This window comes from Cupressus sempervirens, chromosome 7, assembly GCF_028749045.1.
Source record: "Cupressus sempervirens isolate cs-2001-9-10 chromosome 7, ASM2874904v1, whole genome shotgun sequence".
Classification (NCBI taxonomy): Eukaryota; Viridiplantae; Streptophyta; class Pinopsida; order Cupressales; family Cupressaceae; genus Cupressus; species Cupressus sempervirens.
In genome coordinates, this window is record NC_143124.1 from 400,860,358 (window position 1) to 400,874,049 (window position 13,692).

The window sequence follows — 13,692 nt, forward strand, 5'->3', positions numbered from 1 at the left end:
GAAATATCACATTAAAACAAAATTCAAACCATTACAATGAATTTTTTTGTACTTTCAAATCGCATAAAGAAAATTGAACAACTTTTATAAGGCCCTTGCAAAAATATATAGGAGATTTTACTAAAATGGTTGAGAGTGAAATAAGTGCATTTCAATTAACATTCATATTTGAAAAATTTACTAAAATGATTAAGAGTAAAAATTCATTAGCAGATAAAAGGAAAGATAAAAATGAAAAGTTACAACATCTTTCCTATGTCATACCTTTATTCTCACAAACTACATCAAAGACATTATGTATGAAAAACCCACTGGAAATCCTACTAACAACAATGTTGCAAGTTTGAATCCCAACCTATAACCGCACGAAAATATTTGAGATCATGGGTGAGAAATGAGTAATATTTGGGCCGAACATAAACAAAAATTCAATGATTTAATGGCCATGCATCTAAAATTTAGCAAAGTGGAACTACTTCAGCTAATTTGTAAAAGAAAATGTCCATGCAAGCCAAATGCAAATACAGAATCTGTCAATGTTGTAATGAATAAATGGAATCAACCAAGATGGAAAAAGGGTTACAAATATGTACAGTACAGTAAGAAAAGCATCTATGAGAGGGAAATGGAGCTTTTCAAAAGATTAATGAAGTATAGGTCCTACCATAGGTAATACATACACAATATCAAATGCAATGTTAAGATGCAAGTTAGGTTCTCAAATATTGAACAAGAAGGTGAGGGTTCTTCTTTTACTATATTGCAATTAAAATCAAAGGCTAGAATCAAAGAACCATGTAGAAGAGAGTGTGAGGTGTATCAGGGTGACATAGATACTCCACTAGTGGAAAGAACAGAAAGAGTGTAATCTTGGTGAAGAGAGGAGTGGACATGGCCTTTTAGAGTAAATGATTCTCTTAGCATCTTAACATGAAGTTAAAATAAAAATTTGGGAGTATTTAATTGTGCATAATGTAGTAACTTTAATGATTGAGGAAAATAAGAAAAAGTGCATGATCTTAAGATCTTACCTTGCAATATGAGCATGTATTATTTCCTCTTTAATGTTTTTGTGTTTGCAATTGACATGTCTACCAAAATGTTGGCAATAGCATTCATAGTCAATGTTTTCATTACGTGCATATCATTTAAGTGGAAAATGTGTGCCTAAGGAAAGTAGGAGAATTCTTAATGTTACTTATATTTAGATAATTAGACAATAGTAATGGGAATAAAATAACCAATATAATTATATTGACAATAACCTGTCGATATTGGAAATGTTTGAATGATGATAAATAAGGAAAACTTCAATAAAGAGGTAACAACATGCTACAAGTACCTTTGTAATGTAATGCAATCATAAAGTGTTTCAACTTAAATTGGAAACTGCATTACAACACAATAACTACAACAACAAAAATAAATAAATTATATTGCACTTCAAAATTTTGATTGCATCTGCATAATAATTTACAATGATATGTTCTATTCAAAGATACTACCACTTCTATTTATGGGCCCTTATTGGCCCTCTAGGTTTGAGAATGGTAGTAGCCACCTAGAGTGGGTATGTGGTATTATATTGGCTTGCTTATGTTAATTTGTGTTGTACTCTATAGTGGACTAGTGTGGTGTTTTATTAGTTTGCTTGTGTGAAATAGTTGTTGTGGTTTTTGGTTGAAGGTGAGATGATATGGAAGCAATAATTACTTTTCTACATAAAAGAATATTTTTTTTCCTTTGCCTCTTAATGTGTATGAATTTTTCTACTAGGGTTTTAATGTCAAGATGCATATCACATTCAAAATAATTGTACTTCTATACCATCATGTTTCAAAGCTTATTGTATGTTGGATCTCAAGGTCTTTCCCTTTTTGTTTGAATATATTTGCACCATCTAAAGTCCAAGACAAATTGAATTATTTATTTATCAAATGGTGTGGTATAAATAAATTTACAAATTAGCACTACCATCAATTTATAATATTATTCAAAAGCTTTTTATAATATACTAGCATGTGAGGAGCAATTTCTAATATTCTAGTCTACTAGGAGACAAACTCTATCAACATTGTGTGTGTGTGTGTGTGTGTGTGTGTGTGTGTGTGTGTGTGCGTGCGTGCGTGCGTGCGTGTGTGCGTGTGTGTGTGTGTGTGCGTGTGTGTTTCTCATAATTTAGCTAATAAAAATGTAGCATAAAATGTTTGTGGTCAAAAAAAATGTTAAAGCATCTACAACGAAAAATTAGAAATAGTAAAGTACTAGGATATATATTCAATGAGTCTACGAATATTCATGTCTTGTGTGTCAGTTGTTAGCTTGACTAATGCACATAAGTTCAATAGTTGTTAAGGGAGTTTGATGATTGTCTTGAAGCATAATTTTGATGATGATTGAATTAGTTATTATGTTGTCACTGACATCAAAATGATAGTTGGCTATGAATTTGTTACTCAACTTAAGTTATTTATGGTACATATGACAAATCAAGTATGCAATTGATTTGTGTGATGAGTTAGCATGCACAATAGATATGGGAAACAAAGAGATATTTTTAATTATTGTATGTGTAATTTCATGTACTATACATAAGTATTAAAAGAGTTATGATTAATTGAAGTGAGGTAATATAACCATGTTGATCAATTTATGATAGACAACAAATGATTTGTTTGGTCTATCAATTCTATGATATTTTAGGGGATGAAACTCAAAATTTATGATGTTTAAAAATGTGTTGGATAACGATCATTTTGGTATATGATTTAGTTTTTAGGAAGACATATTTTGAATGGATTGAATATTTAACTTAGGAAGGAAACTTGAAGAACAAGTTGAATATTTGTGTTTGGTCTTGAACCTATAACATGTGGACCATTTTCAGTAGATACTTTGGGTTGATAAGTTGGTTTATGTTGTGGAATAAATTTTGTTTAGATCAATTAAATACATTGGTAGGTGTGATGGAATTTCTTAGAAGTATGTGTGTTCATATAAAAAAAATGATATTGTCAGATGTTCTTTATTGGATTGACATGTGATTAAAGTGGTTAATTGTGTGGTGCCAGATGATGATGGATTAGTGTTTCCTATAGTACATTTTGGTCAAGCTATGGCTGATTTTAGGTGTAACTCATTTAGGTTAAGTCAGTGGATTGACCTGATGTTGAGAAGTATATTTATATGGCAGAATATTATTTTGCAAATGTATGAGAGTGGATAGTGTAATTGACAAGGGTTGTATGATCAAGCTTGTAGTTTAATGTCTACAAGCAAATATAAATGGTGAACTAAAAGGGATCTTTTCATGCAATATTGAAGTGATATTTATGAGATCACTCTTCTTGGTTAATCGTAATAAGTTATCAAGTCTAAAGCCTCTAACAATGTCACTTTTAACAGGGAGAGTAGGATTTGAAGTCAGTTCCTTTAATAGGGTGACTCATTAATTTGAGTTAGAAATCCTTTCACAAGATTACTCTGAATAGGGTAAAGATCTTAATAGGGTGAATAGGATTTGAAGTCAATTCCTTTAATAGGGGTGACTAATTAATTTGAATTATAAATCCTTTCATAAGATTACTCCTAATAGGGTAAAGATCTTAACAGGGTGAGTAGGATTTGAAGTCAATTCCTTTAACAGGGTGACTCATTAATTTGAGTTAGAAATCCATTCACAAGATTACTCCTAATAGGGTAAAGATCTTAATAGGGTGAGTAGGATTTGAAGTCAATTCCTTTAACATGGTGACTCATTAATTTGAGTTAGAAATCTTTTCACAATATTACTCCTAATAGGGTAAATATCTTAACAAGCATGAGGTAAAACCCTTAATTGGGTGACTCTTGATAGGGTTTTCTCTTAGCCAAACATCATTTGAAGCTCCTAACAAGACCAAGCCTTTAACATGGTGCATTTCAAAAGAATGTAAAATACTTGTGGGCATTAGTTCTTGTTATAGTTATTCCCTCTAATCAAGGGTTTCCATGATAAAAATCTTGTTGTTATTGTGTTACTTGTGTTGACGCTTTTATTAGTTGTCTTATTGATAGCATGAAAAGTTAACATGGAATAGTGGATGAATTCTTAGATGCACGATCTAATATTGGTTAATCCATTTTGTGAAGTTGTCATTAAAGTTTGAAGTTAGTGAATTATTGATTCACCCTCCCTCCCCCACCTACTAGTTTTGGACCTTAAGTATGCTAATACCATTCTTACACAATAATATTAAAACAAGTTGGGAAAAGAATATTATTTGCAAAGTTGATTTATAAGTGAGATTACTACATACCTTTGAATCTCAACACAAAAATGTTGGATGATAATAACTGATAAACCCTTGATAGTGCAAATGTTGAAGCTTGAAAAATAAATCCTCTATAATAGGGAACCAATACAAAAAAAAATGTCATTATACAATTCATAAAGAAAAACATTATTTGTAAGGCCTAAATTGGGATTTTCTCCAAATTGGCATTATATTTAAATTTATTATTATTTTCTATTCATACATAACACAAATATCTAGGTGTGTTATTGCTATTAAGAAGTCATTGTACAAGCATATTTTTGAAAAATATTATGTCCATTAACATTTGGAGAGAGGATGTGGATTTACATAACAAAATAAGAAACAAAAATTGATACATTTAACACAATTTTTATGCATCCAAGTAAGGATTTTAAATTTCTCATTTTTATTTGTTCATACCCTTTTAAAGTTAATTGTAAATAGCAAATGTCTACAAATATAGTTGTCAATTAAGTAGGAATGTTACTAATCCAATTGGGCCCATAACAGGGAATGATACTATAAAGAAAAAATCTTTGAAAATCCCTATTGGAATCATTGTTGGACCTATAGCTACCATAGAATCTCTATTTCTCATACTCATCCTTTGCATAACCCAAAGGAAGACTATGAAAATGAAACTATTATAATCTCTCAGATGACAAATCCATGCAAAAAACAAGACATAAATCATTATAGAGAGGGTGAAACAAGTTAAAATTAATACTTCCTTATTCACAACTCAAGGTTCAAATAGGTGACTATAAAAATTCTTAGGAAAACCCAAATTTTAATGTCATAGAAAATTGATTATAAGCCACTATACATGGTGTGGATTTTTGTATTATATTTAGTAGAAACCTTAAAAGGTATCAAACATGATATAAAATGTGAGTTTTTATATCATATATCGTAGAAATGTTAGTTACTTAAAAAATTGAAGTAAAATAAGATTTTAAAACCATTGAAGATTATTTTCCTAATATAGAAGTTTTTTATGTTTGATTGAAATTTAAATGTCATTGGTCATGACATATTAAACACTGGATTTCAATCATCCTCCCAAGGTTCAAAAGTTACAAATTTGTTGAATTGTAGTGAAATATGTATCATGGTAGCTCTAGCATTAAAAAAAATATAAATCAATTGAATAATATTAAATATTTCTTGCCTCATTTAAATTTGAACATTGGTAATATCACACAATATAATTGGGGGATGACATCATTAGACAAAGCTAGATCATAGTTTAAAGTCAACTACAATCTAGCATAATTAGATACATAAGGTAACATAATTAAAGATAGAAAAAAAATTGAAGAGGAAACAAGCCACAATCCAAGAATGACCAAAATAGTTTTTTTTATAGAAAAATAATAATAATAACCATAAAACATACCCAAAAAAATTATTAAAAACAAAGTAGTAAGCAGTAAGTGCAAATTGAATGAATATACAGGTTCACAAATAGACATCACTTTCTAATATTGCTTTGCTATATTTTATTGTTGTATTGAACTGCCTTTTTGTTATTACAATATGTTAATTATACCTTCCATTCATGTATTCATTATGTTGTTGTCATAAATCACTAGGAAAATCCTAAAGTTCTAACGAAATGGGGCATTCCTTCTCAGAATAGTTATCTCACATACTTTGTACAATCTCTAGTTCAATAGTCTGGCAACAATAGATATGAAACCATATTTGAGAAAAATTTGTACAATCTTCACTCAAACACTTTTATTTGTGTGAACACTTTTCCCATGCTAATATTTCTTTTCATTCATATTATATGATATTAAAATTATCATACAAGAAATGTATTCTAATAAGCTAGACTTGGTTAAATATAAAATGGAGGGTAATCAAATCCTAAACTAAATTCAAAGAGATACACCTATCAAAGGTGGGAAGAAACATTACATATCTAAAACATAGGGCATTGCAAAGAGAATGTACTCATTAGTGACCATTCAACTTATTGAATTACTTGGGAGGATCGTAAGAACAAGTTGCCAAGTGTGAATGTACATTATACTCCAAGAATGACATTAAATGCTATTATACTAACCTAGTGATATGGATGCCATGAAAGATAATTATGTTTATGAAGGTTACTTCTATGACTTTCCAAATTTATAATACTATTTCTTCTTAAATGATGAATGAAATGATAAGTGTAATACCCCAAAATTGGCTCATTGTCATGATACCAATTCTGGTCTATTTCTGACCAATCCTAAAGTCCTATTGCACTAGGCAAATTCTTATTTGACTACTCGCTACTTGACTTAATTGTCAGATGCAGAAAACCCTAATCTGCATTCATCATGCTTATTATTTAATTCCTATAGTATTTACTCATATTAGTCACATTAAACCTATTGATTAATATTTAATTTAATTACTAAGTATTTATACTTTAATTTAATTAAATTATATCCTAAGGCTAATGTACTATGGAATTAAATTTATTTAATATAATAAATGTGCCTATTTTAATTAATTAAATAAAATTATTTAATTAAATGGAGAACTTGCTTCTAATTAATTAAACAAAGTTATTTAATTAAATGGGACTCCATTCATAATTAATTAAATGAAGTTATTTAATTAAATAAGAAAAGTGTCTCTAATTAATTAAATAGAATTATTTAATTAAATAGAAAAGGTAATTATGAGAGCATATCTCATTTTATTAAATTAAATATCTCACCAAAATCTCTCTTCAGTTGAAAAAAGGAAATTCCTAGTTCACTGCTGATCAAATTAGAAGTGACCCAGATCACTTGCTTTTACACTAAAGTCTATCTGAGTTGACTGACTCTTACACTCAGATCTAAGTTAGTTAACTCCCTTTAATTTGGGAATCTTCCTTTATGACTAAACTTCATCTTCAATCCTGATCGTTGATTGAAATCAATCTTGACCGTTGATGGATTCCAAGAAAGTATATTTAAGAGACCTTCATCTCTTCATTTTGGAGAGGTTGAATGAGAATTTGCATCAAATTGCTGCTGGATTGTGCATTCATTTGAGCTCATTACTTTCAGAAGATATTCATTTTCTAGTTTAATCTCATTTAGCATAATATGCATACATTTTAGCATAATCTTCTTTTACATGTTCTTAGATTAAACGTGCATACTCCATTCTAGATTAATCTGCATTCTCATATAGATTAGTCACATTTTCTTTTAAATCCTTCATTCGTAGAGGGTCTGGTTGCTTAACACCTCAAACCTAAGGATATCTAACAAGCAATTCCATTTAGATAGAAGGCAACAGGTCGCCTTGCCAGCTGATTTTCGGATGAACAATCCAATGTTCATTCTGGGATGAATCCACAAATAAGGACCATGTTGAAGTGTGTGTGTTAGCATAGGCTGCATTTTCACATATACAATAAGACCTATGTGTACAACTATTACAAGGCCCTTTTCAAAATCTACTCTTTAGCAATGTGTTTTCCACCTTCTAAGCTTTGTAAATGAATAATTTACCAATATTCGAGTAAGTTGTGAGGAAAAAAAATCTCAAACATGTTTTGTACCCATATAAATAAACCTTAGAACTCTAATATTAAAAAAACCCTCAAAAATGGTTCTTCTTATTTTATATTTTTATGTAGCACTCACCTTCATACCATTACAAATAAAATACAATCAAATTAATCATGATAAAAACTTACCCCTTTCTATCACTTGTACTCCACTATTGCTCATGAGAAGTGGATTCTAGTACTCCATTTAGTACCCATAAAACTTGTTCAATAGTAGATAATGTGCTAAATGCAAGTAGAAAGCATACCATTGAAGAGAAGAAGAATAAGTTCCTCTCCATTTTATTTGTCAATGCAACACATAAACCAAACATCAAATAATTTAATGAGGGCACTAAAAATTATGTATAAAAATATCTTTGAATAAAAAATAATTAAAATAGAGGGAATTAAAATAAGAGAAAATAAATATCCATAATCTATTTGATCATCTTGCATTGATTATCATCAATTACCTACTGTAGATATCAAAATACAAGTCTCCCTTTCCAAATGAACATTTGTTGCCTAATACAAGAGCAGCCATGCATGTTCTTTATTCTATAGATTTGAAGTCCCTTAGCATCATCTATCATTAGCAACAATATTTTTCACTCTCCATTTAGTAGCCATTAAACATGTCAAAAGAAGATATATATGTGTGTGTGTGTGTGCGCGCGCGTGCTAAATGCAAATAGAATTGATACCATTTAAGAGAAAATTCTCCATTCTATTTGTAAATGGAAGTTGTACAACACAAAAACTAAGAAGAAAATAATTTAAGTGAAGTCGTTAAAGATTACATTAAAAAAATTCTCAAATCAAAACTGAGAAGATAAAAACAATTCATTGAAACTTGAATTACAAATATCTAAGTTTTTTCATAAAGTACAGGGAAAATTATTTAAAATATTAAGTTCCATTTCCCATAGCCAAAGAAGTAGGAAATCCTCGCAAGTGTTAATGACCTAAACAAGAAGAGATAATGGCATGGATAAAGCATAAACAAAAGGGATAATATGTTGATTGTGCATCTTATATGTGGTTATAGGCTATAATAAAATTTCATAAGTATTCATTTTTTTATGAAATAGTAACAATAGAATGTAGTAGATTGCTATAATAAGGGACAAAACAACCCTATGATTGGATGCACATCAATGTCTACAGTAGGTGCTTTAAAAAAATTAAGCAGGTCATTATGAGAAGTATTTTGAAATAGGGAGAATCATAATAGATCGTTAAAATATTGCTACCAATATCTTATGAAAATGATATAAAAGGTTGCTATTACAAAGCAAAAATACATAAATGAATCATTTTTAGATAATGATGTTTAAGATAACTAGTTTTTATTCACAATAATAAAGAATGGTTTGACAAGATATCCAATAAAGTACATGATAAAAGTTAAACTTATTCCTTATTGAATCAATACATATTACCAAGATGTAAGACAAGGTTTTGAATAGTGCAAATGAAAATTAAGGAAATTAATACTAGAAGGCAAGCCTTTGTGAAACTTTTTCCAATGATAAGAGGTAGTTTACAAAGAAAAGCAAGATATCCCATATACATGGAATTGTAGGACATAAGAAAGACAAATGATGTATTTTGTGAGCACACTATGGTAGCAATCATTTGACAAGGCCATACTCGATGATAGGAAAAGTGAAACAAAAACTCCCCTTGAACACGTAAAGGTCTAATACAAAGTTGCAAATGAAATAACTTACAGGAAAACAAGGAAATGACAACAATAGGAGGAAATCAATATCAACAATAAGTGGGTTCAACAATATGGAACTTCATATTGGAATGTAGATTAGTTATTTAACTCAACATATCTCTTGGCAAATCAAGAATGGTTGTAGTGCCCACTTCTAAGTTGATTCATGGGAAGGACAATAGGTGTTAAGACTAAACAATACTTCTGAAGATCTGCGATTGGTGATGATCAATAGATAGTGCAACAAAGTTCTAAAGATTATGTAGATGCTAAGGAGTCCCCCTGTGGGGAAGTGTGGCAATGGAAATTAGTTGATACATTGGACATCATAGAGTAACAAAAGCAACAAATGAGGGAAATATTCTCTACTAGACAAATTCTAATCACTAACAAGACAAACAAGCTAATATGGTGTGTTGTTAAGAGTGGATCATGTTTAGTTAAAATAAGAAATATGCCACTATCTTGAGATCTTCAAGAGGAGCACTGGCCCACCCAATTATTCTGGGGAAAAGAATGCCTCCATAAAGAAATTTCATTTCAATGGTTGGCTACTAAAGGATGAATATTGACTAATGATAGGAGGAAGTGTTTTGGCTTCTCTGGACCCTCAAGATGCAATTTATATGAGGAGAAGTAGGAGACAGTTGATCATTTGTTGTTGAATTATGATGTGGCATCTAATATTTGGAGTTTTGTCCAATGTAGGTTGGGTTGGCATGAACCACTACCAAGAACTTTGAAAGATCTATTTTATTGTTGGCCTTCTCAGATGCTCTATTTAACATTTTCTAGCCTTTGGAAGGTTTGCCATTATATTATCATTTGGAAAATATGGAAGGAGAGAAAAGAGTGAAGATATGGACAGAATAATTTGTAGAGTGAATCTGGCAATTGAGGAGGTGGTCAATGTCATTTCAACAGCATCCACTCTTGATATCCCTTTCACAAAATGGGAACAACAATGACAATAAGTATGGATTGGACTAAAATTCAAAAGAATGGATGGAGTCAAACATGGAATGCCAAAAATGGATAGAACTTAGGTAAAGTGGGTGGAACCAATGGAAGTATGGAGCAAAGTCAATTTTGATGGAGTTGTTATAAGGAATTAGGGAGCCGAGGAAATTGGTGTTATCATGAGAGACCAATTAGGTAATATTTTGACAATAGGTGCAATGAAATTATTAGTTGGGAGAAACAATATCATTGAAGGTAGAGAATATTTACTAATAATTTAGTGGGTTGTTGCACTGGGGAATTTAGAGGTCCATCTAGAAGGGGATTCTTTAATCATGGTTAGAGATATTCAAGAGGAAAAATTAGGGTGTGGTATCTTTAATCTATTGTTAGTGCAATTAGGGAGACCCTGAATAATTTTAAAATTTCACATATTTGTAGAGAAGGGAATGTGGAAGTTGATATACTTTCCAAGTGGGCCTTCTTCCTTGAGGAGGATGAAGTTTTCAACTTTGAAGGTTATAGACATATTGACAACTTTTTAAAAAGGGATATATTCAAAACTTCACTCATTTAATTAATTCATTGCTTGCAAGTTTATTTTATTAGCATTAATTATTCTCGAAAAGGGGGTAAGACAAGCATGGAAAGCTTAGGTAGAGCACAACCATTGAACTTAGTTGAGAAATGAGGGGAATTTACGATAGGATAGGGGTAGAATTGGGAATGGCCCATCCCATAAGCAAAAATCTACATAATCACAAGAGTGAGCTTTTAACTGTAATTTTATATGTATTTAAATGAATTATTATGAAAAATTGTCAGAGATGTGTGCATAATTTCATCAACAAATGGGCAGACGGTTTGGGGTGTTGTGTTATTAGTTCCCATTGTAGGCAAGATACTTATGGAATCGTTGAGGACAACATTTTTTATTTTGACTATTCAAACAACCAATAGGAACAAAGAATTAAATTTCCTTGAAAAGGAATACAATGGTATTAATCTTTATTTTTAATAATTTTTAATAATGATTTCTCTTATTTATTATTAGTTTGAGCAAGGTATAAAATTATTCTTCTCCCAAAAAAAAACAATATAAATTTTAAATATTATAACAATGTAAAAAATTTAAAAGCTTTATGAAAGCTTCCCTCTCTATCTTTGCTTCATTCTGGAATCTTTTAAGATGGAGCTTTGTTCATTGAGGAGGTGTAGAAGGCGATTAAGATAAAATAAACCATTTGTCTGGTTATCCTAATGTGGTGACCATTAAAGGTGCCTATGAAGATGTGGCATCTTTTTGTAATAATGCAAAATTGGTCACATCTCTAAATGCAGAATTACATTCTAAGGAATAGGTTCAAACAAATTAAACAAATCAATTAAATTGAACCCATTCACAAATGACACATGAATATTAATTTCTGAATAAAAGGAAATGAGTCATTATCCTTGAAATCAAATTTATATTGATAAGGGGCCCTCTGTCCATAAATGAATATTCTATTCATAATGGGATCCATGATATCATTGTTTATTCATAGTGGGATCACCACTTTGAATTATAAAACCCTAATGGGATCTCCACTATGACTATTTTATTCAAAGTGGGATACCCACTTTGCATATAATGAGAGCTAAATCAAGATAACTACTAACTAACATTGCATTTTACAACTAATGCAATTGATAAACAAGAGTTCCCATGCAACCTCGGAGCAGCTTAACAAAGGGTGCCCATAAGAGGCATTGTTGGTGTGCTCAAGATTTGAGGATGTGGATGTGCTCTCCCAAACACAACTATGATTGATTGAATCCCAATGATAACGAAAGTATGAAAATATGAATGAGCCTATGCTAGATGAGTGAAAGGAATGCTTTCAAGAAATGGCTATGAGTAAGCCAACCTCAAAAGGATTCCAAGTGGATATGAGATGGAAGATGGAATGCAAGAAATGAAGACTAAATTACCAATGCAAATAATTGAAATCTATAAACATCTACCAAAGAGTTAGCTCTAAAAATGAAGTCTCTAAAATCTCAAGAATTAAAATATCATGATAACAATGCATATGAGGGAGATACCTAATGCTATACTAGCATGATAATAATGCATATGGAAGAGGGTGGAAAATGCTTGAGACAAGGGCTCTATTTTATAGGTTTAAGAGAGGCCTTGGGGAGATGGCATCTATGTGGCATCCACATATGATCCACATAGGAGACACATAATCCATGTAAGGGTGGCAAAGGAAATGAATAAAGAAAGGGAGATAGTGGGATCAATTTAAAATTGAAGGTAATGGGTGACATGTCATAGTGGAGGAATTAAAAATGACGAGAGTGGGAGACATGTCATAGTGGAGGAATAAAGAATGAGGTGAGTGGGGGACATGTCATAGTGGAGGAATAAAGAATGAGGTGAGTGGGAGACATGTTATAGTGGAGGAATAAAGAATGACGTGAGTGGAAGACAGGTCATAGTAGAGGAATAAAGAATGAGGAGAGTGGAAGACATGTCATAGTGGAGGAATAAAGAAATGAGAGTGGAAGACATGTCATAGTGGAGGAATAAAGAAATGAGGAGAGTGGAAGACATGTCATAGTGGAGGAATAAAGAAATGAGTAGAGTGGAAGACGTGTCATAGTGGAGGAATAAAGAATGAGGTGAGTGGAAGACATGTCATAGTGGAGGAATAAAGAATGAGGTGAGTAGGAGACATGGAGGAGTGGAGGATTAAAGGGCAAGAGCAATTTGGAGGTGCCAATCATAGCCAACTGTATCAACAGTTTTCTTTAGGATTTTCAAAATGGTTTTATTGGTAGCTTTTGCTCGGCCATTGCCTTGGGGATAGTATTTGGTGGAAATTTTTTGGATGATTCCGAATTTCCTACACAATATGGAAACTTCCTAATTTTTGAAAGGAGTTCCATTATAAGTCATGATGTATCGAGGTATATTGAAACAGCAAATAATGTAGTTCAAGATGAACTTTGAAACCAGTTTTCCAGTGGTGTAGGTTAATGGGATAGCCTCAACCCACTTTTTCAAGTACTTAGTGGCGGAAATAATATACTTGTGACCATTTGTGGAATTTGGATATACTTGACCAACAAGATCAAATCCCCAGCAAGAAAAGGGTCATGGTGTGATGGTG